Source organism: Papio anubis, chromosome 7 (assembly GCF_008728515.1).
Source record: "Papio anubis isolate 15944 chromosome 7, Panubis1.0, whole genome shotgun sequence".
NCBI lineage: Eukaryota > Metazoa > Chordata > Mammalia > Primates > Cercopithecidae > Papio > Papio anubis.
The window spans coordinates 37958103-37982087 of record NC_044982.1 but is presented as its reverse complement, the minus strand read 5'-3'; the positions used below and the strand labels follow the sequence as shown (position 1 = coordinate 37982087).

At 48.3% G+C, this 23985-nt stretch overlaps 2 long non-coding RNA genes across 4 annotated transcripts; one reads left to right on the top strand and one right to left on the bottom strand.

The window, feature by feature from the left end:
- Positions 1 to 3930: 3930 nt before the first annotated feature.
- LOC103886330 lies at positions 3931 to 9851 on the bottom strand. Its single transcript, XR_649855.3, has 3 exons — positions 9488 to 9851; positions 8094 to 8215; positions 3931 to 4809 (listed from the first exon to the last, which is right to left on the bottom strand). It is a non-coding gene; the product is annotated as an uncharacterized LOC103886330 (long non-coding RNA).
- Positions 9852 to 10293: 442 nt separating this feature from the next.
- Positions 10294 to 22651, top strand: LOC108586896. 3 transcript variants are annotated; one of them, XR_004185384.1, is made up of 3 exons: positions 10294 to 10380; positions 12161 to 12391; positions 21019 to 22651. It is a non-coding gene; the product is annotated as an uncharacterized LOC108586896 (long non-coding RNA). The 3 variants fall into 3 exon arrangements; XR_004185383.1 differs by lacking the exon at positions 21019 to 22651 and adding an exon at positions 17111 to 18413; XR_004185382.1 differs by lacking the exon at positions 21019 to 22651 and adding an exon at positions 16447 to 16765.
- Positions 22652 to 23985: the final 1334 nt, after the last annotated feature.

Here is a 23985-nt window from a genome sequence, read left to right as displayed (position 1 = left end):
AGGTAGACAAGCAAGGCCTTTCCTGCCTCCCTTTCTTGGGATCATATCTCAGGGACTAGTGTGTCAGTAACAAACAGAGGGAATTGGGGAGGGGTCTAAAACAATCTGGGTTAGGGACCTGCTTTTCTGAGACATAGTTTGAGGAGAATCCAAGTCTCCTGAACTTCTGTGGCACAGATCCAACATGGTGCCACAGGATGGTTTAGGAATGACAGAGGGAAGTGACTCAGTGTCCAGGCAAATGGGCGTGAGACAGCCCTCTTATTCTCACAGCTTACTTAGGCATCTAGGATATGCCTGATTCCTTTACGGCCCCCAGTACAGTAACGCAGAGTGCTAAGAGAAGGCCTGGGGTTGAAGAGGCTAGAGTTCTTCTCAACCTTCCATTCGAAGCCAAAGGAGAAGAAATATAGCCAATACCCTCACTTTCTAATGCTGTTCAATTCCATTCGATGGAGTTCCCACCTGCCTTGAGGAATAAACTCTCTTTCAAGTTTAATTCATTCTATTCCAGTGTGATACACACATTATACACGTCAGATTAAGGTAGATCCTGGGGGACTCCAGAGTTGGGGACAATTCCACAGACACTGTGCCTTTGCCTTGGGCCTTCAGAGCTCCGAGAGGGTTAGCCCGGGCATTGTTCTCTCATCCTATTTCTAATGGTCTTTATCTTCTCCCTGCTCCTCCAGCCCAGCCACATCCTCTTCTCAACCCTCCGTCTCCACCTGCTTCATTCAGCCTCTCTTCCATCCTCTGCTTCTGAGTCTTGGAGTGCTCATGGTAGTAGTCAGCCTAGGGCAGATAGGGCCAGGCCTCAAGACTGTGGTGAGAAAGTCAGAAAAATGGAACTAGAATGATAATTGGGGTGGAAAATGAATAATAATACCTACTATCATTATTACTATTGTTTCACTTATAATGATTCTTACTATGTGCAGGCACTGGTTTAAGCATTTTACGTGTATAGTATGAGCTCATACACTTGTGTTAACTCATATAATTAACTCGACTCAAAAGCATGAGTTCATATGGCATAGGTTACAGCCTATGAGGTAAGTGCAACTATGATCCCACTTTAGAGATGAGGAAACCTAGGCACAGAGAGGTTAAACTGACTTGTCCTGGGTCACTTAGCTGGTACATGGAAGGTAGAACCCCACCACAGCAAGCTGGCTGTAGACCCTCATAGTAAGCCATAGTTGGGGACACCAAACAAGCTAGACCAAGGCAAGTGGCTGCATTTGGTTTGGGAATGCAAGCTGATCCACAGAGGTCCCACAGAATCAGAAACGATCCTTAATAGCTTTTAGGAGATTTGCTAGAAGGCAGGGAGTTTAGAGTGTCTGTGGCTCCTGCTTTGTAACTCTGGAAACTGAAGCCGGGGAGTTAGAGCTACGTGACATGCCTGCAGTTGCAAGAGGTAGCTGCAAGAGAGTGGAATTTGCATCTGCACTGCACACTAGGTGGGGCAGAGCCAACATTCAGGAAGGTGTACATGTCTACACCTGCACAGACTTTTTTCTGGAGGAGGCAGTTGTGGCGAGCCCCCTGCTAGGAATCCAGCCAGGGAAGGCATCCTTTGTCTCGCTCTGGTGGCTTTCAAGCAAAGAGCCCAGTGTGTTTTGCAAGCGTCCATTCATGCGCTTAGTGCCTGAGCTGCACTGACTGGATGACGGGCGTCCCCGCCCAGCAGCCAGGGTCTGTGTCTCCACTTGCAGGCAGGGCCAGCGTGAGGTCAGGATTAACCAGAGAAGCTGTGCTCTGAGGGGCCTGCTGAAGTGACTGGTCCTTGGAAGCACAAAGCGTGGAGCTCCCACAGGCAAAGACCCCAGAGGTTCATCACGAGGGGCCTGTGAGGGGAGCCCGCTATGCTCCTCCCTGTCACAGATGAGGAAACTGAAGCTCAAAATTAAAGCTGGAAAATGATTTCTGGAACCTCAAATCAAGCCTTCTAGCCCTTATTCCAGGTCTGTCTTCCCATATACCATGCTGTTTGGGTACCTATGCCATTTACAATATCAAGCAGAATGGGGACTTCTTGAGCCTAAATCAGGCTCACCCTGGGGAACAAGTTCAGAGGACCCCATCAGTATCCAGGGCAGAGTATTCATTTGCCCAGTGATGGATGCATTTGGGCTCTGCTTGGAGGTGGGAGAGAATCCTTGTGCACCCTGCAATTGCACTGCTGCTCCGGCCCCAGCCTCTTCACATTGGGCATAACATTTTCATACATGCTCCCTCCAGTATGTAGTGTCTCTTCTCTTCCAAGCCCTTCTCCTTTCCATGCCCCCTGAAAACTCATCTCCTGTAATGAAACCACAACTATCTTCCTGGAGGGAAAATTACACCACCTCACCCTTTTGCCCTTTTGCTCCTCCTTGGTTCTAAACCTTGTAGTTCTCAACTCAGGGTATCTTGTGAATCCTTGTGTCCTTTATTCTTGGGCATGGCTTCAGTATGGGTGTCCTGCCCTGTATATACTGTCTTACGTGTTGAGGTGTGTTTGTGGTTATTTTGCCCAAGGGAAGACACCATCCGTAGAGTAAGGCACTGACATCATTCCAGTGGCTTCTGGATCTAGCTAGGGCCATGATGGTGTCAGTCCCCATGCCACAGCCAGGTCCTCTTGGGTAGGTGTTACTGCTGTAGGGTAGTACCTTGGGTAGGCCTCTTTGCAGGGCCCCATTGCAGGCTGATAAGATGCCATCTGAGTACATAGAGGACATCTGCAGACTGGCCTTTTTCCCAGCTCTTCCGGCTGTATTCGTCCCCCTGCCCAAATGCTCCACCTCCACCTCCACCTCCACCTCCACAGTGCCATGAATATTGGCTCCTTTTCCCACGCCAGGCTCCGTGCTAAGCACTCGCCATGCTTTATCTCGTTAACCTGCACTACAACTTTAAGAGGTGGATATTTTTATCCACATTTTACAGATAAGGAAAATGAGACTGAGAGAGATAAAAATAACTTGCCCAAGGTTACATAGCTAATAAATGGTGGGGCCTGGATTTGAACCACCACATTCTTAACCACTGAGCTCCATTGCCTCATTCAGTCCATGTCGGCTGGTCCATGGCCCATCCTCAGAGATGCCTGTTTTTGCAGTGAGCACCCCTCAAACCTTCAACAACACCCTTACCTCCTCGATTTACCCTTGTGAGCCCTGAGCCAAATCTGAACCTGTTGAGCTTGATCAAAGAATGGATTGTTATTTGAAAGAGAAAACAAAAGATGAAGATGACTCATTTACACTCATCTTTGAGCCACTATTTATTGAGAGCCTTCTGTGTCTCTAGCACTGTTCTATGTCCCACATGAAATAAAACCCCCTGCCCTCACAGAGATTACAGTCTAGTGAATTAATAGTTTGCCTAGTGCTAACAAGCTCTAAGAAGAAAGGCCCATCCAGAAGGAGGAGTGAGCACTCTGGGAAGTAGGGGAGTGGCTGCCTCCCTGCCCTGGCAGCTGAGGGATGACCTGAGGCCTCAGCTTTTTGTGGGGTTGGGTTTTGTTCCAAGGCAGAGAGTGCTGGTGAGGCTGTGAGGGTGTGGGGGCACAGAGGTCTCCAAGCCTTCTCATTTCTGCTGGTGGTGATGTGGAGCCCTAAGTCTAGGCAGAGGCAGTCCATCTGGAGCTCCAGCTTCTGTTGCATGAAATGGCCTTGTTGAACACGATAGTGTATACAGATTATCTCCAATTATCAGTGAGTGAAGGAGCCCTTTACAAAATTTTAATTATTTCCCCTGCCCAAATGCTCCAGGTCCGCCTCCACTTTCACAGGATCATAACCAGATTTCCTCTTCTGACTCACGTCTTCCCTTCTCCCTCCTCCCTGCCCCTGCCCCCACCCCCTCAAACTGGTTTGGCCTAAGGCCATGCAGAGTAATTTACCTAAACCCAACAAATATAATTAGAAAAGTAAATACGTTAGCCAAAAGAGTTTTATATTGTATTTCAAAATCAAATGTAAGTAATATAAGTACACGATAGGAGGTGCAAAGGCTTCCCAATCATCAGGTCCTTTGCATCTATCATCATCTTAAACTAACCCTCACTGCAAACTTGGAATCTAGGCTTTATCATCCCCATTTTGTAAGTTTAAACAAACAAACAAACAAAAAACCCAAGGCTTAAAAAGGTAAAGTAACGTTACCAATGTTACATAAATGTCAAGGTTGAGTTTTTAACCAAAGTATGTCTGACCCCCAAGTCTGTGGTAGTTCTGTCCCCATCTAGTCCCAGGGTAGCCATTTATGCAGAAAAAGTAACCTTGGGCAAACTATTTTACCTTCCACTGCCTCAGTTTCCCATCTGTAAAATGGGCCCAATGCTGATACCTAATTTTCCCCTCAACCTCAGTTCTGTTCTGTTAATCACATGAACTGGTGTCTAGGAAAGGCCACAGAACTTTCAGGTACTGTGAAAATATAGTATTAATCCTACCCTTGAATTTAGAAGTGATTATGGCTTTTCTACCATTTAACCTTGTTGGTGTCCAGTGGTAGATTTCAGTTTAGCATATCTGGTTTATTTTTCACATTCCTGTTCTGAGGGTAGCCTCTGGCTGCTGACTGTAAAATCTGTGTTGCTCTCTTCTCAGGAATTAGCATCTCCTGTTCCACAGCTGTACTTCAGCTGTACCTCAGGCCCCTGATTGCCAAGTTGTAGGTGTTCTATAACGTTCTTTCTTCTGGAATCCCAAGGGAGTAGTCCATATATACTTCTTTCCAGTAGTGAGCTGGTAAGTGTTTAACAGCTGGCTTTCCAATTGCGAATCTGATGTGAATGTTGGTTAATAATTACATCTACAATAATAAGTAAGATAAAAGTGAAACAATGAAGACGCATTTCAGAACTTTGCTGCTTTTTTCCCATATGAGCCACTTTTTTGCTGAATCAGGTAGTAGTTTTCAAAAACTAGAAAAATATTACCTCAATATATTATGATTCACAACGTCACTGCTACAGACACGGCACACTTTTACGTCTAATCGTACCGTATTAACATTTTCTCTATCACTGCCTTAAGTCGAGATAATCAACACAACAATAAATCAAGCCCTGAGTATAGAGTGTGCCAATTTCTGTGGTGTAAATATTGTCACCATGGCCAATTTCAAGCTACCAATGTGATGTTACTAACTGTGGAACTGGGAAGAGAGTGGAGAGTCAGAGAGGGGTGAAGTTGAAGTAGGATCTTATAAGAAATGACAAATGAACAAGAAAGTATACCACGCTATAGTCTTCCCGCCATATGTGTAATAGACATAACTCAAGCACATAGATGACAGTAAAGTGTAGTTTAAAAAATTAGGATCTGATCTGTTGGAAGTATTTATTATCTTTTAAAAATATAATTAATTATATATTTGTATCATTTAATTTTTAACAATGGCTGCGTTTAAAAACCAGCTTGTAAAATTCCTGAAAATTTACCAATCAGCTTTCACAAGCCAATGCAAGCTTCAGCACACCACTGTCCCGTTCCTCTTCCCGTTAGTCCAGATGCGTCCCATGCTATCTGATGGCCACACCCTTTGTTAAATAGCTCCAGTTAGTCCTGATCCACGTAAATCAAGAGAACATTAGTCAGTGCTCAGCTTCTCCAAATAAACAACGTCAACAGCTTCAGTCCAGTGGAGTGACTTAATGATCTGTTTCCTTCAATAAACTGTGATTTCTGAACTCAGTTCAGATACCTGAGCGTCGCAGTAAGCTGAGAGTGAGGCCTGGAGGCGTTCATAATGTAATATACTAAGTTTAAACTTGGCAACTGGATGACATTGTGAGAAATGGCTTTTTTTAGGCTGATTTTGGGAGTTTGGGGTGTTTTTTTAAGAGTTAAGCCAAGGCAAAAAAACAACCCTTGCAACACATCACTTCACAGCGGGTCAGCCTGGGAGAGGCTATTCTGGGATATTCAAGCTAAAGAACCTCTTTTTAAACTCCAGGCAAACTAGAATCAGGATGCAGGGGTTTTATTTCTGTCTGTCATGGATTTACTGTGTAATCTCTGTCCAGTTTGTTCCCTGGGTGGGTCTCAGTTTACCTTCTGGAGAAGTCAAGTCAACTGCCTTTACTTAGGGCATTATTCGATTTTTGAATTGTGGAGACTGAAAAAAGATAGTTGCTAGGGTTTATCAGAGGGTTTGGAGTGTCTACTTGAGGTGTTCCTACTCAGTGGAGAGTCAGAGAGGGGTGAAGCTGAAGTAGGATCTTATAAGAAATGACAAATGAACAAGATGTAACAGAGAGGAGGAGGAAGAGGAATAGGAAGGTGAAGGAGGAGTGAGGGCCTCCAAGCAACGTACCATGAACGTCAGGCAAGTGGCTAAACTGCATCCAGTGTTCACTTTGCTAAGATGGAGAGTTAGGGCATAAGATGATTTAGTTACAGAAGAAAAGGCAGGCAAGATGGAGCAGGCAGGTGCCTTTTGTCTGGGTTTGACAAGAGAGTTTCCTGGGTAGGGAAGGAATGTGATCAAAGTTATGATTCTAAGACCTGCCTGGAAGATGACCAGGGAGTGGGCAAACTTGGAAGCAAAACCAGCCTCCCAAACACCCATGTAATATGGTGCCCTGGGCCACTGTATAAATAACCTCCCTCCTGTTCATCAGTACGCTTTGTAGTTCTCAGCCTCTCTCCTCTGTAGAAAGTGTGAGCCAGCACTTTGCATGAAGAAGCATTAGAAGGGATCAACTGCATACTTCTCTAATTGTCAAGAATGCATACATGCCATGCATATGAATGATACAGTGGACTTTGGGGACTGGGAAGTGGAGCAGATTGGGAGGGGGGTGAGGGATAAAAGACTACATCTTGGGCACCATGTACACTGCTTGGGTGATGGGATCACCAAAATCCCAGAAATCACCACTGAAGAACTTCTCCATGTAACCAAAAACCACTCGTACCCCACAAACTATTGACATTAAAAAAAAAGAATTCCCACCGTGCCTTAAGCTTATATCATCTCACTTTTTTTTGTCAGCAGCCTAGAGGGAAGGGGACACAATCCCAATTTTAACACCAGAGCAACTGAAACCTACAGATATTAAATGACTTGCTCCAGATTACAACTGAGACTCAAACCCATCGCCTGGCCACAAGTCTTGTGCCCTATCTACACCAATCGGTCTCCGGTAAACCTAACTAGCTAGTCAACTTTTCCCATCCATGGGCCAGACACCTTTTGAAATAACAAACCATCTGATCTCTAGAAAAACTGAAAGTCCAGTTCCAGCTGTCAGGCACACCAAGCTCCAGAGAGTCTCTCCCAAAAGTTCTCTGGAAAGCCCAGGGATTCTGAATTCCAAAGCCAGCCAAATTTGAATTTCCTCTACAAAGAGATAGTCCCTCCTAGTTTAGAACATAACCTTCCTCATTAGGCTGGTTCCATGTTTTGTAATAACTTTTGCTTACACCACAAAATTGTCATAGATTATGAAAACACAAAGGCCTTGGAAAAAAGGCCCAGAGCCCCCTGGAAGTCATTATTTCTTCCTTTAGCAATTGCTGAGTTAAGCACCGTAAATATGGTTCCCATCCTGCTCCCCTTCCCCCGCCCTCCCTGGCCCCCACGATCTGCTGGACATATGTTCAGAAGAAAGCGGGGACGTGGGGGTGGAAGAAGATTCGCATGTCGTGAATCTTGAGCACTGAAAAGAAAAAGTGGGGAGAGGGCGGGGAGTTTGCAGCCCTGGAAATGGAATCTCTGAAGGATTTATTGCCTTTGAGTATCTCACAAGGCTTTTTTTTTTTAATAAAAATCTGTAGCTTATTGTTTTTTTTTTTTTTTTTTTTTTGTATAGGGCAGTAAACAAGAGCTCTGAAAGGGGAAGGAAGCCAGGAGAAAGCCAGCTCCATTAGTCACGCAGCAGCATATCCTGTCACAAAGGACCCCAGTTGAGTAATCGCCCAAAATATGCCTGTTATTTTTTTCTGTCAGAAAAAAAAACGGGGCCTGCCAAAATGTACTGTTAAAAAAAAAAAAAAAAATCTGGTGTCTTAGGCCCAGAGAGGGAAAAGAAAATAAAGAAGAAACCGTCATAACTTCACAGTGCTCTTCAAACCCTCTCCCCAGCTTACCTGGAAAAGAAAAAGCCTTCAGACTCTTCACAGCGACAGAGCCTGCCAGACTTGAGGAAAGAAAGCTACAGCCTTGGGATGGTCCAGGTCTCAGAGTCTTCATAGCTACTTGGTGCCAAGAGCTTAAAAAGAGGAGGGGTGGTCGGGGAGAGTGGAAGGAGGACAGCATGGGGGGAGAGAAAAAATGAACAGAAAGGGACGCAGGATATTGAACAAGTCCTTTGACAAGCTGCAAATAGGTGAGGCATTGCTCACAGGGAGCCCGCAGGAGCCCACACCAGTTCCATGAGTATTGCATGAGCCCAGCAGGGGCCAGTGACCTCCAGCCAATGGCTGAGCCTGCTTCGTAAGCTTTTCTGATGGCCCCAGCAAAACCAGCGCTGTCTCGGGCCTCCACCATGCCCTGTGGGTGTTTGGGCCACAGACTGGACAACAAGGACTTGTGCAGAAGGACATCAGACTCTGGAGAGGTCTGAAACAAGGGGTGGGGAGAGACAGGCTGGTCAGAGCTGCCTGCAACCTCCTGCGTTCTCCTAGATTGGCTTTCCAAAACCCGGCTGACAGGCTCTTGGTAGGAAAACAGGCCCAGCAAACAAAGGTGTACTCAAGCCCAGTTCAGTCACTGCCTCTGTCCCATGTTCTTCGTCTCATGGCTCTCAGGACCAGGACACAAGAGATGGTATGTCCAAGCACAGAACACTCTTGGAAAGCCATCATTTCCCTCCTGCTGACATTCTGACCCACTCAAGGGTTGTCCATGGGGAACAGGCTTTCTGCACTCAGTTGACCAAAAAATAACAGAAGCCTTCGCCTTAAGAAAGAGAGCAGGCCAGGCTCAGTGGCTCACGCCTATAATCCCAGTGCTTTGGGAGGCTGAGGTGGGAGAATTGCTTGAGCCCAGGAGTTCAAGACCAGCCTGGGCAATACGATGAGGCCTCGTCTCTAGAAAAAACTTAAAAATTAGCCAGGCATGTTCTCAGCTACTCAGGAAGCTGAGGTGGGAGGATTGCTTGAGCCCAGGAGGCTGAGGCTGCAGTGAGCCGTGATCACGCCACTGCACTCCAGCCTGGACAATAAAGCAAAAGATCCTGTCTCAAAAAAGAAGAAAGAGAGCAGAGCCCTACAGAGAAGGAAGAAGGCGGGCACACTGTCGCTTTTCCTCTCAAGCTCCCTGGATCCCTCCTAGAGGAGAGACCCGCAGACCTGCCTGCACTCCGCAGGAGCCAGCTGGGGGAAGACCCTTTCCAGGGACGCATCCCTGGAGGTGCTCTAATGTTTGGCTGTTTGGCCATTCTGGGCCAAGAAGACTCCTTCCGTAGCCCAGGACCATGAGTCTCCCTGATGATTGCTGCAGAAAGGCCCAATTTTCAGGGCCCTACCTAGCCCTTCAATACCTTTGAGCCGCCCATCTTGTCTGAACCACAGTCCTAAAGCCAGTCCTGAGCTTCAAGACCCATGTTGGCCCTGGCCACTGCTTCCCCTGGGAGAGCTGACTGACTTCCTGCAGAGAGCTGGCCTGCAAGTTGGAAGGGCATATTCTCCTCCCAGCTTCCTGGCTAAATTGCTGTGGAATTTCAGGTCACTCCAGTGAACTTTCTGTGACTATTTTTTCCTCCCTTCAAGATTTATCAACTATTAATTAGAACCTCTAGATGCCTGCAATGTGGAGGTCCTGAGAATTCAATACAGAATAATACAAATGCAGTTCTTCCTGTGAAGCCTGGACAACCTTTCCCTTCCTTCTGCACTCCTTTCTTCCTTCCTGATGCCAGCTCCTCGGATGGTGAGCTAGGGGTGGGAAGGTAGTGGTGGGGGTGATTATAAATATAATAAGAAATAAACCCACACACTGCAAAAACCCTATGTTAATACTATTAATAGTATTTCCAAATTGCTTACAGGTAGAAGACAGTTTCTTAGCAACATGATCATAATGAGAATTCCACAAGGGCATCTGGAATTTACTCTGTCAGACATTCCAGCTTATCAGGAAATGAAAAGGACCAAGACCATCATATAATGTGCAGACTATGCTAATGCCTATCACTAGCGTATATCAGACCCCAGTTACAGGATTGACCCGTGGGACTCCCCTTGTGTCAGCTTTAATCACATGAAGTACCTGAGGCCTGTTGTCCTCCTCAGGGTTCAACGCCTTCTTGCGGCCAAGTCCTTCATATAATTCAAGAGTTGAAATCACTGTCAACGCAGCCCTTTGACTAATGTTCCGGGGTGATAGGCCTGGCACGTGAACACATGAGTAATGCTATTATCCCCCAAATCACAGGTGAGTGAGGTCTCTGGAGGTGTCCACCCCCACATGAATTTCCCTTTGTGGTAGCAGTAACATCTGAGTCACTAAGCATGGGGCCACAATTTAGGCTCACCCCCTCCCCTTCCTGTGCCCAAAAGGGGGTTGAAGGCGGGTCTTCATAGCAGAAAAAGCTTCACTTCCTCCGAGCTCCAGACAACACATCTCAGCTGTGTTGGGCCTTACAAGGCTGCAGTCAACAAGCACCCAGGTGATGAGGTCTTTCTCAGCCTGTTGTTCTCTTGTTAGCCCTTTGATGTTTCAAAGCTGACGAGGTCAGCATCTTCCAGGCTGCAGGAAACATGCCTGCCAGGCATACCTTTCAAGCAGCTGATTAATATGTCATGTGGTCTCTGGTCAGAGGAGAGTGTAAGGGCTGTTGAAATGACTCTCTAGCTCAGCTCCCATGTCTTTGGGAAATACTACCCTATCAACAAGAGGCCTCCAGCTGAAGAGTAAAGACACAGATCTGAAAGGGTAAAGTTCTAGCGTCCAACAAACCATTATACATCCTAAATGAAGTGAGAAATGGTAGGCTCTTCACCTGCCAGGGCCTGGGGGGGGCCTGTGTCCCAGGACTGCTTAGGAATCCAAGCCTAGCACTGTTTATCCATGATGCTGATGAGAAGCCTGTGAGACAGGGAGCCTTGCTGGGCCTCCGAAGTCCACTTGCTGGCCTGTTACTTGGCACCATCAGATCTACTCTAGGGATGGTGTAATTAGAGCCTTTGAGCATATGAGAAGTTTGTGGCCTGACAAAGCACTTACTGACCAAGGAAAATCAACTTCAGGTGCAGCAGGAAAGGTCTGGTACCCAGAATGTCTGGGGTTTTGAGACACTGGAAAAGATTGCCTAATAATGTCATGGGCTCCCTTCCCTGGAAATAATCCGAAAATAGGATAAGTTCCCTCCAATCTTGGATGGGTCAACCTCATCTTGAGGTGAGGAGACGGTTACATCAACCCACGGAGAGGGCCTGTCAGCAACTCTGAGTCTATTAGAGGGTATATTTTCACACGAAGAAAATGTTTTATTCTGGTAAAATATACCTCATGTAAAAGCTACCATTTTAACCATGTTTAAGTGTACAGTTCAGTGGCATTAAGTACATTCACATCGTTGTATAAGCTTCGCCATCATCTCTCTCCAGAACTTTTTCATCTTCCCAAACTGAAACTCTGTGCGCATTAAACACTAACTCCTCTATCCCCTCCTCCCAGCCCCTGGCAACTACCATTCTACTTTTCATCTTTATGATTTTGACTCCTCTAAGTACCTTGTGTAAGTGGAGTCACGCAGGGTTCTTGTGTGACAGGCTTGTTTCACTTAGCACAATGTCCTCAAGCTTCATCCATGTTGTAGCATGTATCAAAATTTCATTCCTCTTGAAGGCTGAATACTATTCCATTGTGTGAACAGGTGCATGTGTGTATGTACGTGTGCAGGTGCATGTGTGTGTGCGTGTGTGTGCACATCTGCAGGTGCAAGTGTGTGTGCGTGTGTGCACATGTGCAGGTGCATGTGGCGTGTGTGCAAGCGCGTGTGTGTGTGCAGGTGCATGTGTGTGTGTGCGTGTGCAGGTGCGTGTATGTCTACGTGTGTGTGCGTGTGTGTGTGTGTGCATGTAGCACGTTTTGTTCATCCATTCATCTGTGATGGACACTTTGGTTGTTTTCACCTTTTGGCTATTGTGAATAATGCTGCCGTGAACTTGGGGGTACAAATATCTGTCCCTCCTTTCAATTCTGTATCCAGAAGTGGAATTGCACAAAGAAAACTTTAAGACAAAAGCATTGTGCCCTCAGAAGAAGACATGTCTCTGTCCTCAAATCATGAACCCATATGGAGAAGAAACACCTAAAAAAAATTGGGCTACAGTAAGACTTGGTAAGTGGGACCAAGGAAGCATGGAAGAAGGAGCTGGTTGTTTCCCAGAGCAACCAGAGAAGGCTTCGCAGAGATGAAATTGGAGCTGGATTCTGATGGGTAAGTAGGAGTTTACCTGGTAGGAAAAAAAATAGAGAAGGGCAGGAAAAGAAACATCCCTTTTCAAAAAAGAGGAGACCAAACATTGCATGCACATATCCTTTGACTCGGCAATTGCACTGGCAGGAATTATGCTGCTATCCTCACACACATACGCTCCAGGCATATGTCTAAGGATCCTCATAGCAGCAATGTCTGCGAGACTTAGTCACTGGGAGTGGCCTGTGGCCCCTCACTAGGACACTGGTGAAATAAACTATTGTACAGCCATACTGTGAATTCCCACACAACCATTAAAAAGAATGAAGGAGGGTCAGGCGCGGTGGCTCATGCCTGTAATCCCAGCACTTTGGGAGGCCGAGGGGGGTGAATCACCTGAGGTCAGGAGTTTGAGACCAGCCTGGCCAACATGATGAAACCCCATCTCTACTAAAAATACAAAAAATTAGCCGGTTATGGGGCGAGTGCCTATAGTCCCAGCTACTGGGGAGGCTGGGGCAGGAGAATCGCTTGAACCCTGGTGACAGAGGTTGCTGTGAGCAGAGATAGCACCATTGTCCTCCAGCCTAGGTGACAAGAGTGAGACTCTGTCTCAAGGAAAAAAAAAAAAAAAAAGAATGGAGGAGATCTCCATGTGCTGATATGACAAGAATTACAGACTTATTTTTAATTTAAAAAAGAAGATGTCATTATATGCCCAAGTTATTTCCCTGGAAGGAAAGAACACACAAGAAACTCTTAATAGTCATTACCTTTGAGAGGAGCGACTGTAACTTGAGGGCAGAGAAATTCAATTTTCATGTTATGCTTTCTAATGTGTATGTGTTCGTTTAAAAACAAAGTTAACAAAGCTGCCAGGGTGAAGAAATTACAGGCAACTTTTATATTCTTTGTGCTTTTTGTAATTTAAAATATTTTTTAAAGAAAAGCAGCCCTTTTTCTGGAATTGTTTAGTCCCAATGGCTCCTAAAGGCAGACAGATGAGATGTTTACAGGGCCATCCTTTCGGAGATTCTCTTAGAGCTTTGCAAAGATTCCTTTCAAGACAGAATGGTATCCTCAGCTCCTCAACAGAAAAGTCTGGGGCCAAACAAGAATTAGGCCAAAAGCTTGGGGCCAGGCATGCGTGGTGCCGGGGCAGTGTGGTGGGGGGCGGGAGCTCCCACAATGTCTGTCCAACTGTCCCGGGGCCAGGACCCCTGTACCTCTTCTGCACTTTACCCCTCATGGGGACTACATCTCTGGGACACAACCCAGCTACACAGGGTTAACCCCTGCGTTTTGCTTCACTGAGCATGGCTGAGGGGGGGGGGGTGCGGTGAGAGCAGAGGGGGCTCCATCCCGCCCCAGCTCCAGGCAGCATTAATAAAATGCAGGTGTTTTGTGTATGTATAGCCGCTTGAGGGAGGAGGAAAAAAGAGCCTTGACTGCAGCGAGCACATAGAAACCAGCCGAGTGAGCCGAGTGCCGTAGAGGAAAATGTGCCTACTAGTAATGAGAAAGCATTTTGCAAAGAGAATGCTGGCTTTAGGGTTAAGAAGAATGCAGCAGTTTCTGGCACAGGCCTACCCTGTAGCTCCCCCTGGGTGTATATGTGTGTGTGTGTGTGTGTGTGTGTGTGTGTATCTGGACACAGGCTCCTATGCATGCATGTGCACGCACACACACCCCACCACCACCACCACAGATTTTTTCCCAGCAACACCTCAGACAACCTAAGTTTGACCTTCACTCGCTTTGACCAGGAGTTGGTTCTGACACTCCCTTCCTTCCCTGCTGACTGCCCTCCATCTTTTCTCTCCTGTCTTCCTCTCTCTGGACTCCACATCCTGCAACTCCTCCTTTCCCCCATCACTTCCTTCTTCTTGGGCCTTGGGTTGATGGTATCTCCCCTTGGCCAGCCCCTTTTTCTTAATGCCCCTTGGCTCTGCTTTCAAGCAGGCACCTTGTGAGCCTGACTCCCACCCTCCTTTCCAAAGCCCACCGCCCTTGCAGTCAGGAATGGGGCTCAAGGGGTTGGGCAGCCCCTGCTGCTTTAGCTTGATGACATGGCTCCGGCGCCGTGGAGGTTCAAGGTGAGGGGGGAGTAAAGCACAGGACAAGCCCCCTGTGCTCTCCTGGCCACCCCAAGGGCAGGAGAGCAAGGAGGAGGCATCAGAGATGACTGCAAAGTGGGCAGCAGCTCTGAGGGCCACTGGGCCCTGCTAAGGGTCCTCTGTCCCTGCCTCCCCACATCCCCCAAGAAGGTGGGAAGTGACGGCCCCCACCTTCTAGAGGGTTGCTCTCCATTACCCCAAGTTAAAGAAGCCTAAAAGCAAGTGATTTCTGTGACTTATTTAGTTTACCTCCTTGCCTGAGACCTGCTGAGGAATGCAATTGTGGGTGAGTTGTTCTGACACTGGAAAGGCTTCAGGAGACCAGAGTGGACCCCTGAGGCCCTTTTGGCCCCAGGTGGGCCGGGGTCTGAGTGGGAGTCACAAGTGGAGGTGAAGCTCCTCCAGAGGGACATGAGCTCCTGATTCCACGAGGAGGGGGTAGGGAGAGGTGCTGGGGGGCTCAGGAAGGGCCCCTGTCACTGGCTACCAAGCTGATCCTGAGTGTTTGTGTCTGAAACCACCGAGCCAGAACCCATGACAGGCAAAGGCCAGCCCAACAGCGTAGTAAATATGTTCCCCGGAATTTAGCACCCCCGAGTCAGAGGGGAGCAGGGGCTGGCAGGAGCCCTCTCCTCTGGCCTGGCTGAAATGCGAGGACCAAGCTCTAGAGGATCAAGTTTTTACTTTCTCAACTCCCATCCTCTACTCCCTACCTGCCTCCCCATTCCTCTGCAAAAAACAGACTTAGCAGGGATGGACAGGCAGCAGCTCAACCGTCCCCCCACTCATCCACTCAGCCCTGCCCGCAGCTCACAGGCCGGCTGGCAGCAGCTGTGTCAGGAGGCAGGACCCACATTCGGAAACTCTGAGGAATCTCCTTGGAGAGTAGTTATTGGGGTTGCTTGTCCCAGACCCCGAATTGGAACACCCTCTCTGATAACTCCAAGACTGGGACTTACCACTTGTGGGAATAACAGTGGGAACCACCCTGGAAAATCCAGGATGCGGGGTCCCCTTACTAGCACAAAGCAACCCTGGGGCCCCTGTGTCCCCACACCCAGCCCTTCCTCCCTTCTGAGAGTGGAACGGGGGAGAAAACCTTGCATCCTCAGTGGCCCCCACCCTCTGAAAGACGTGTGGTGGCCCCAAGGCCTTATTCCCCCCTCCACTCTGTTATGCGGAGACTATGTTGAGCAGATGTTTCTAATGAAGGGCCCAGACCAGGGCTCTGGAGGTAACAGGCCCGCAGTAGAGCTCTGGCTCCCATGGAGGGGCCGCAGCCCCCAGACCTCTGAAAGCACAAGCCTCCCAGTGAATGGGACACACACTCTCTTGAATTCTCAGCTCCTTTCAGGAAATTACCAAGTTAGCCCTTGGCTTTCTCCTTCCCGGTGCCCGCCCCGTTTCCATAGCAACCGCCTCCCCATCCTCCAGAGCCTCTCTCCGGTCCTGCCCGCCCCCTCCTCTCCACCACCCTCCGCGTCTCATCTGTCTGGGTGGGAACCGGGATTAGAGTTCATCGGGCCGGGATGCTTTTCCCAGGGCCGCTTTGCCTTCGTGATCCCTTTGCGGTAGCCTGGCCCCTGCCCCAGGCTTTTCAAGTCCCCCAGACTTAATGACCAGCCCTGGGTTTCCTCCTCTTCTCTTTCTCTGCCTCCAATAAAGCCGGAGAATTAACCCAGGTTTTAAGTGCCCCGGTTCCAAGCTGAATATCAAAGGGGGCTTCCCCAAGCTGCTTCTGCATTTCAAAGGGGCTGATTTATCACTTTCACTTAAACCGGCACATTTTGGGGAAAGAGTTTTACCCAGAGGTCAAACTCTGGAAAAACAAATGGATCCCCGCTCACCCCCTCCTGGGGTGCTGTGGGCTATTAGTGTATAAACTGCTGGCGGGTAGGTGGGAAACAGGCTGCCCACACTCCTCAGCAGCCTGGGCGCAAACTGCTCCTGTCCCCACAGGGCGATTGTGAGGAAGAGGGGGAAATGCATGGACCCATGGCTGAGAAGCTCCCACATTGCTCCTCCTGATCTCTGCGCCCGGCACTGGGAGAGTTCTCAGCTCTGTTTCTGCTTCCTGGGCCTCTTGTGGAGGCCCTAACCTGAGCCTGCATTAACACGTCCAAGCTAAGGGTGCTCTCTGCACCAGGGACTCTGCCCCTTCAATACAGCCTGTGCCTGTGCTTCTGGATTCTGCCTTTTCTTCCATTCTGCCTGCGAAGCCTTTGCAGGCACTTACTATTCAGGGGCTGCAGAGCTGGGCCCCTGAGTCACCCTCACTCCCCAGCTCTCTCCTGCCCTCACAGTCAGGCCTTGTCCATACCCTTCCTTCCCACATTCCTTCCCCACAAAACATGCACACACACATTCACCCATTCTCTCCCAGACCCCTGCCACCATCCCCAGGCTCCCTCTCATCCAACCTCAACCAGATAAATTATCTCTATTATTGCCCCTTCCTCAAGGACCTCCTCATACCCCCACAAAGAACACGGGGACCCCGGACCCTGGAAACTTTTCTCACTCTCTATGAAGCATCTGTCTAGCTGCCCCCAAGTAGACTCCAGCCCCCCTGCAGAGCGTGAGCTCCTTCGTCTGATTTAGCCCAGATCTAATTGATTCCCAGGGTTTCTCAGGCATTAAGCCCCAACCACGTGTGCACATCCCTCCTTGAATTGACCAGAAAAGCCAGGAGCCGGCAGCCAATGAAGCAATCCTTGGAAGAGGCCAGGCAGACGGCACAGCGTCATCGAGGAACTTCTTACTTAGCACCAAGGGGCAAAAGCGGGAGAGGCAGCACCCCAAAGCCAACTCCCGGAGAAGACATCCTGAATGAGGCCTTGAGAGGCTCCAATCACAAGGCAGGTTTTCCCTTAATGGACACATCTGTTTCCTTTTCTCACCCTGCCACCAGCTCATTCATTCATTCACTCACGCATTCATTCACTCATAGGACCATTATTGAGTGTCTATCTCATGTCAGGGGCATTAGAGAGTAACAGTGCAATGAGATAAACCCTCTCTCCCATAAAGTGGCTGGCAATGCACATGGTTTAACCCTCTCCATGCGGATCTGGAAAATACTCCAGACAGGGGATTTGATTTCAGCTTGAAAAGATGGACAGGAGTTTAGCAGAGATAAATATATTCCAGGCAGAGGGAGCAGCAGGTTCAGAGGCACCCAAGCCCACCGTAGGTGGTGACGATAGGCAGATCAGTGTATGTGGCACATAGGAATGTGGAGGCAGGAGCTAGGAGATAAGCCTGGAAGGGCATGTGAATGAGGTTGTGAATGGCAGACCAAGAAACCCACTGCCTCTGCCATGCCATCCAAGTTCAATCCCAACGAGATCAAAGTCATATACCTGAGGTGCACTAGTCAGTACTACATCTGCTCTGGCTCCTAAGATCAGCCCCCTGGGTCTGTCCCAAAAAAGGCCAATGAGGACATCACCAAGATAATTGACTGGAAGAGCCAGAGGATTCCAGTGAAACTGACGGTGCAGAACACACAGGCCAGATTCAGGTGGCATCTTCTGCCTCTGCAGTGATCGTCAAAGCCCTCGAGGAACCACCAAGAGACAGAAACAAGCAGAAAAACATTAAGCACAGTGGAAATATCATTTGTGGTGAGATCATCAACATTGCCCAACAGATGCAGCACTGATCTTTAGCCAGAGAACTCTCTGGAACCATTAAAGAGATTGTGAGGACTGCCCAGTCTGTGGGCTGTAGTGTTGATGGCGCCACCCACCCTCGCGACATCACAGATGGCTTTGATAGCGGTGCGGGTGGAGTGGCCAGCTAGTTAAGGGCTGCATATAGAAGTATTTCAATAAAGGATCATTTGACAACCAAAGAAAATTTAAAGAGGGAACTGTACTGAAGAAGGTAGGGAATGACAGAGGGAGCCAGTCAGGGCCTGGGAACAAGAGCAACTCAAAGACTATGTTCTAGCACTTGTCCCCCTGCAGACCCTCACCATGAGCATCTTTGCTGCATGTGCTCAGATTCTGCCTCCGTTTACCCTTTCCACCTGGGGAAGCACGGAGCTCACTGACTCTTCCACAGGAGCCCTTGCTGAAGAAATATTTGTCATTCCGTCTATCCCCTTAGATTAGCTGGGAGGGTCAGTAGAACCTGCAAGCTTCTCTCTCCCTGCAGGGAGGCAAGGGACACAGAGGAACTTTGGGACAACTACACAGGGCCTGGCAATATTTGCAGACAAGGGGATGGGAGGGAGCAGGGGTGGCAAGAGTGACAGCAATGCTCCCCGGGCCCCACACCAGCCACAATGCAGTCTCTGGAATTTTAGAGAAGGAGCTCCCAGGGGAGAGTTGGACTAGAGTTTCAGTCTCTCTCAGTGCCCACATTTCATGATGCCAGTGCTGATGCTCCAAAGCAGAGATGCCCATCCAGTTGCGTTTTTAGGCTGCTGCAACGCAGTAAACTTCCCTGGCCAAGCCTCGGCAAACCATCTGTAGCAGGACTCCCCATTTCTTCCAGGCTCTCCACAGAGCAGATTGTCCTGGGCATGGGACTTTCAAAGCCACAGAAGGAAATGGAGGACAAAACAAAGAGCAGGGCAGGGGAGCGAATGGTCCCCCGAGTCTTCATGTTTGTGATGCTACTTGGGACCTAGAAGTTCAATAACCTGCCGGCCACACATTTCACACAATGCAATTGACTCCGTGCAATAGATGTGTTCCCAGAAGCTGTCTGGGAACAGCTAAAATTTGAGTAATAATTGTACGTGGTGTTTTCATACAATTTGGATAATCTGGATAATTGTTACATATCGTGGTTTGGCTTAAAGCCAGGGTTAGCCCTAACAATAACAAAAGTGTTAACTGCTTGGGGCCTGGCACCTCCCACTTGGACCTGCGGTTTGTGAAAGGCTCCTCCTAGGTCTTGGCCCCCTACTTGTCTTCCCCGGAGTCTTGCATCCTGGTGACTGCTCCGGAGTCATCCTCACAGCATCTTCCTCCACACGCTCTGTTGAGCACCCGAAGCTCAGGATGCACAGCAGGAAGCAGGGAGGGAAGACTCCACCCTGCCTTCAAGGAACTCCCCTGGGAGCTGGGTCTCCCCAGCTGCATTTCTGGGGGTGTCTGTGAAGCCCATAGCTGGACAGCCCAGACCGCCCCACACAGGAGGCGCTGGGCTCACCAGCTAAGGGTGGGAGCTCCAACTGGTCAGATCTTGATCCAGGTCACTTTTAAGGTTGCAGTGCAGGCACTGGGCACTGGCCTGCCTGAAGCATGCCTTACCCAGGGACTCATTTCCTGGCTTTGCTTCTCCTCTACCCAGCTTATGAGAGGAGCGCTAGGAGAGGGAGAGAAAACAGAAATCTAAACTTGCTCAGGGCTCCTATTTTGTATCTTTCCTCTGAGCTGTTTTGGTTTCAACCAAAGCATACTTCCCCTCTTTTCTGTGGACTCAAAACCCATGCCCCTCACTCAGACCAGGCCTTCCTCTTCCCGCTTTGTCCACCAGCCTCAAGTCCCACGATAGAATCTCCCGGATAGTGTTTCTTTAACTGGGCTCGAGCCCCACAGTAAAGTCTCGGTCCTCCGCCGGCCAGAGCCCACATCTCTGATTCAGCAACAGGAGCAGGTGTTCAGGGCAATCTGGGTTAGGTCCACTGAAAACCAAAGGAAATAACATTGGTCTGATTCAAGGCCTTCAGAAATGAGTCAGCCCCTGAGCCCATCAACCATCACTGTTACCCAACATCACACCCACATTATTCATGAAGTATTGTCTTCGGCTTACTAGACAACAGAACCCCGCCAGACTCTGGGAGGCTGAGGATGACTTATCGGTCTGCTGTGGGCTCAACATCAAGTACATGCCTTACCTCTGTCCAAAAACTAGAGTGGAAGAGCGCTGAGTCAGGAAGGCTTACGGCCCGAGGCATCTTCCCACAAGCCTCTGGTCACCCTGAACAGTCTGTTCTGGATTTCCCACCTTGGAAAAGAGTCCTCTATGAGTGCCATGAGTGGAAAGAGTCCCAGAGGAAGAGTTGGGGCCAGGTGGCCAGGTATGTGCAGCACCTCTGCCCAGCCCTCCTTTGCCCGCAGTCTTAGGCTGGTAGCCTGCATCCTATGCAATAGCCAATGTTACTCTTGTTTTTCATTCCTTCTAAATGATCCAACTGAGGACCTGCCAAGTTAAAGTTGGATGTGACTTTCCTTCCAGTGAGGCAGAGGGGGACTTTCCTGGGTGTAGTGGGAAAACACTATGGCCAAACACGTGACTCTCCAGTCCCTGAGGCTTAGACTCGAAGTTCCAGCCCTGCCATGTATCAGCTCAGCAAGTGACTTATCCTCTCTCGGCCTGTTTCCTCTTTGATAAAATGGGAATAATAACACTGTCCATCTGTAAGACTGGTGTGAGTTTTGAATGTCATAGTGCACATAAATGCCTGGCACCTCATGAGTGCTCCCTCAATGGCTCTGCCAGTGTTGTTGCCGCTGTTATTATTAGTAGTAGTAGTAGTAGTAGTACCACTCTCACTACCACTCTCCCTAGGTCGGAGTCTTCTTTCACATGAGAACCCTTGTCTTCCTGATTCTGGCATCCTCAGCAAACAGACACAGTCGGGTGCAGTGAGTGGCAGTCCAACAGAACTTCTCAAGGGGCTGGCATGTTCAAAGGTCCTGCAGTGGGAAGGTGCATGGAAAATTTGAAGAACATGGTATAGAAAAAAATCCAATCATTAGCTACTGGCTCCCAGCAGCTACTTTAGCCAATTCTCCAACCTCCTCACTGGCATGGCAAGACCATGGAAGCCTGGAGCCCTGATGCCTACTCCAGCCCTTCTGCTCCTCTCACTGACCAGAAAACTTCCCTTACAGAAGCCCCAAGGTCATCTGAACCCCAGAAGACCAAGGAAGCAGAAATATACCAAATGAAGATCCTGAGGCCTTTGTGTTTAGTTACCGTAAAGAAATAATTCCCCAAACCTGGCTATTTGTACTTGGCATTGGAAAATTCGAAGGTGGTTGAGGAAGGTACTGGGGAAGGAAGCCCAGGCAGGGGCTGTGGTTGCCAGGTGGGGAGGGAAGACTTTGTAAACTAACCCAAAAGCAAGCATGGGGTGCGCGCCTGTCTTCCATGTAGTTCCTCACCCCCTGCCACCAACACGCCCATGATGCATGGGAGCAGCCCAGTGCCGCCAACCACAGTGAAGGCTTATCCTCCACCCCATGCCACTCTTCTCCAACCTCCTGGAAAACGGTCTCCGTTCCCATCCTTCCTCTGCAAGAGCCTGCCGTAACTTCAGCTATTAGCCCTCCCAGGAGCACTTACAGTTAATAAAAACAAGGACCTTAACACTCCACAGAAGGGGCTCGCTAATGGTTCCCTTTCTGGCTTTTGGAAACTGCAGGGAGCAAGGTTTCCGTAGGAGTTGGCTGAGGCCTCAAGGTTGGGAAGACAGGGTCTGAGGAGGCAGAATGCCAATTAGGGACCAGGTTCAAGGTAGGTCTCCCAAACTCTGTCTTATGCCCTATAACCTAACTACCCTCTGTTGGTGGTGTTGGTGGTGCTGGTGGTGGTGGTCAGGTTTGTTGAAATTAAGTGTACATACAATGAAATTCATCCATTTTAAAATACAGTTGTTTGAGTTTTAACAAATGCATGCAGTTGTGTAACCATCACCACAATCAAGATACAAAACAGTTCCATCACCCCCTAAAATTCTCCAGGGCTTCATTATAGTCAACCCCTTCACCCAGCCCCAGCCATTAAAAACTACCCATCAAGTATTTTGTCCCTTTAGTTTTACCTTTTCCAAAAGGCCATATAAATGGAATCATTGGGTGCATAGCACGCAATCTGCCTTCTTTCATTTAGCCTAATGCACTTGAGATTCGTCCATGCTACATGTATCAGAAGTTCCTTTTCATCAACCCCATTAACTAGTGGGCAAAGGACATGAACAGACACTTCTCAAGAGAGGATATGCATGTGGCCAACAAGCATATGAAAAAAAGGTCAACATTACTGGTCATTAGAGAAATGCAAATCAAAACCACAGTGAGTTACTATCTCATGCCCGTCAGAACAGCGATTATTAAAAAGTCAAAAATAACAGATTCTGGCAAGGTTGTGAAGAAGAAGGAACACTTTTACACTGTTGGTGGGAGTGTAAATTAGTTCAACCATTGTGGGAGACAATGTGGCAATTCCTCAAAGACCTAGAGGCAGAAATATAATTTGACCCAGCAATCCCATTACTGGGTATATGCCAAAAGGAATGTAAATCATTCTATTGTAAAGACACATGCACATGTATGTTCATTGCAGCACTATTCACGATAGCAAAGACAAGGAATGAACCTAAATGCCCATCGGTGATAGATGGGATAAAGAAAATATGATACATATACACCATGGAATACTATGCAGCCATAAAAAGGAACAAGATCACATCCTTTGCAGTTACATGAATGAAGCTGGAAGCCATTTTCCTCAGCAAACTAACACAGGAACAAAAAACCAAACACTGCATGGTCTCACTTATAAGTGGGAACAGAAAAATGAGAACACATGGACACACTGCGGGGAACAACACACACTGGGGTCTGTCAGAGGTGGAGTTAGGGGAGGAAGAGCATCAGGAAGAATAGCTAATAGACGCTGGGCTTCATACCTAGGTGATGGGATGATCTGTGCAGCAAACCACCATGGCACATGGTGTTGTTGTTGTTGTTGTTGTTGTTGTTTTGAGACAGAGTCTCACTCTATTGCTTAGGCTGGAGGGCAGTGGCGCGATCTCGGCTCACTGCACCATCTGCCACCCGGGTTCAAGTGATTCTCCTGCCTCAGCCTCCCGAGTAGCTGGGATTACAGGCACCTGCCACTTTGCCTGGCTAATTTTTGTATTTTTGGTAGAGACAGGGTTTCACCATCTTGGCCAGCTGGTCTTGAACTCCTGACCTCATGATCCACCTGCCTTAGCCTCCCAAAGTGCTGGGATTACAGGCATGACCCACCACACCCAGCCCATGGCACACATTTACCTATGTAACAAACCTGCACATCCTGCACATGTACCCCTGAACTTAAAATAAAAGTTGAAGAAAAAAAAAGAAGAAGTTCATTTTTGGCTGGGCACGATGGCTCATGCCTGTAATCCCAGCACTTTGGGAGGCTGAGACAGGCAGATTGCCTGACGTCAATGGTTCAAGACCAGCCTGGCCAACATGGTGAAACCCTGTCTCCACTAAAAATACAAAAATATTAGCCAGGTGTGGTGACGTGTGCCTGTAATCCCAGCTACTTGGAAGGCTGAGGCAGGGGAATTGCTTGAACCAGGAAGATGGATGTTGCAGTGAGCTGAGATCATGCCACTGAACTGCAGCCTAGGCAACAGAGTAAGACTCTGTCTCAAATAAAAAGAAGTTCCTTTTCATTGATAAGTAGTGTTACAATACATAGATGTATAACAGTTTATTCATTCAGTAATAGAAGGACATTTGAGTTGTTCCCAGT